The 1417-nt window shown below is 44.5% G+C and overlaps 1 protein-coding gene across 2 annotated transcripts in view; it reads right to left on the bottom strand.

Annotated features, from left to right (window-relative positions):
• Nucleotides 1-1417, bottom strand: part of rbfox3a (RNA binding fox-1 homolog 3a) — a 454518-nt gene that overhangs the window by 231797 nt on the left and 221304 nt on the right. The gene's annotated exons all lie outside the window — the stretch shown is intronic.

Raw genomic sequence — 1417 nt, 5'->3', positions numbered from 1 at the left:
ACCTCTCTGCATTGAATCATATCTGTTATTAACCTCTGTCTCTCTTCCACAGCATGTCTTTATCCTGTCTTCCTTCTCTCACCCCAACCAATCACAGCAGATGGCCCCACCCCTCCCTGAGCCTGGTTCTGCCGGAGGTTTCTTCCTGTTAAAAATGAGTTTTTCCTTCCCACTGTCGCCAAAGTGCTACAAGCAGTCGGCTACAAGCTAAGGTAAGCTAGTGAATCCATAAGCACACAGTAAATGAAAATGAAAAGTGTGTGACATGCTGGCAACAAATAACAACAAATAACTCTCAATCATGTTCTAACTATATCATGTACAGATGGTTACTATTAGGGCTGGGCGATATGGCCTAAAATCCATATTGCGTTATCATTTGAAGCACGTGCGGTAACGATATATATCGCGATATATTATTTTCTTCTGTATAACATATTTTCCGCACTATAAGGACTTAAAATCCTTTAATTTTCTCAAAAATCAAAAGTGTGCCTTATGTATGAATTCTGGTTGTGCTTACTGACCTCGAACCGATTTTGGCTGCAGAAATCTGTTAAAAAATGTTTTGATGGATTGTCAGAGCATTACGGCTATCGTAGTGAGGAGCTTCGCGGAGTAATCCGGTCCAAAACTCCGTCCGCTTCAGGTCCCAAAGTCAAACAAACACTGAGAGAAATGAGAATCATTTCTCCTCTCATCCGTTCGTATGGATTTCAAGCACCCGTAAGAACCCTGAAAATCATCAGCATTGCTGCTTTAGCAGGTGTAACAATTAAGTTTAACATCCAGGCATCCATGAAAACAGAATTTATTAAATTTAACAAGAAAAGAAAGTGTACTTTCTTGATCCCCACGGGAAAATTCCTCTCTGCATTTAACCCATTCACACAGTGAAGCAGTGGGCAGCCATTGGGTGCCCAGGGAGCAGTGTGTAGGGATGGCACCTTGCTTAGGGGTACCTCAGGGTAGCTGTTCAGGGGAATCGAACCCCCGACCTTCCGATCATGGGGCCACCACTCTACCTACTGAGCTATTCCTGCCCTTAGCTCGCTAGTTTCCACCTAAACATTTCATACCATGTTCTGACTGCCCTCAGGGGCAGGGATAGCATCTAGGGGATGGGCCAGGACAGAGCTGGCCCTCTTTACCCATCTGTTAAGTCATTTCCTACCCTTCTATGTGCTGCTACCTCCCCAGGGCACAACTGCAAAAGCCGTCTCTACGACATAAAAGGTCCTCAGTAATTTCCCACACACCTCCAAAAGACCTTGAGCTGTGTAGCAGGTGGAGCTGACTTGAGACAACAAATTAATAAACAAGCTCAATCCAAAGAAAAGCTCCTGAAGGCCATGGAGCACCACACAGGCTCATCAAATGTCAACAACTGAGTGAAATCAAGGAGTGAGCTGTGTGT

The sequence above is a fragment of the Pundamilia nyererei genome, unplaced genomic scaffold, assembly GCF_000239375.1.
Source record: "Pundamilia nyererei isolate P.nyererei 1_Seehausen unplaced genomic scaffold, PunNye1.0 scaffold00280, whole genome shotgun sequence".
Taxonomy (NCBI): domain Eukaryota; kingdom Metazoa; phylum Chordata; class Actinopteri; order Cichliformes; family Cichlidae; genus Pundamilia; species Pundamilia nyererei.
The sequence above is the reverse complement of the archived record's forward strand: the minus strand, read 5'-3'. Positions and strand labels throughout refer to the sequence as shown.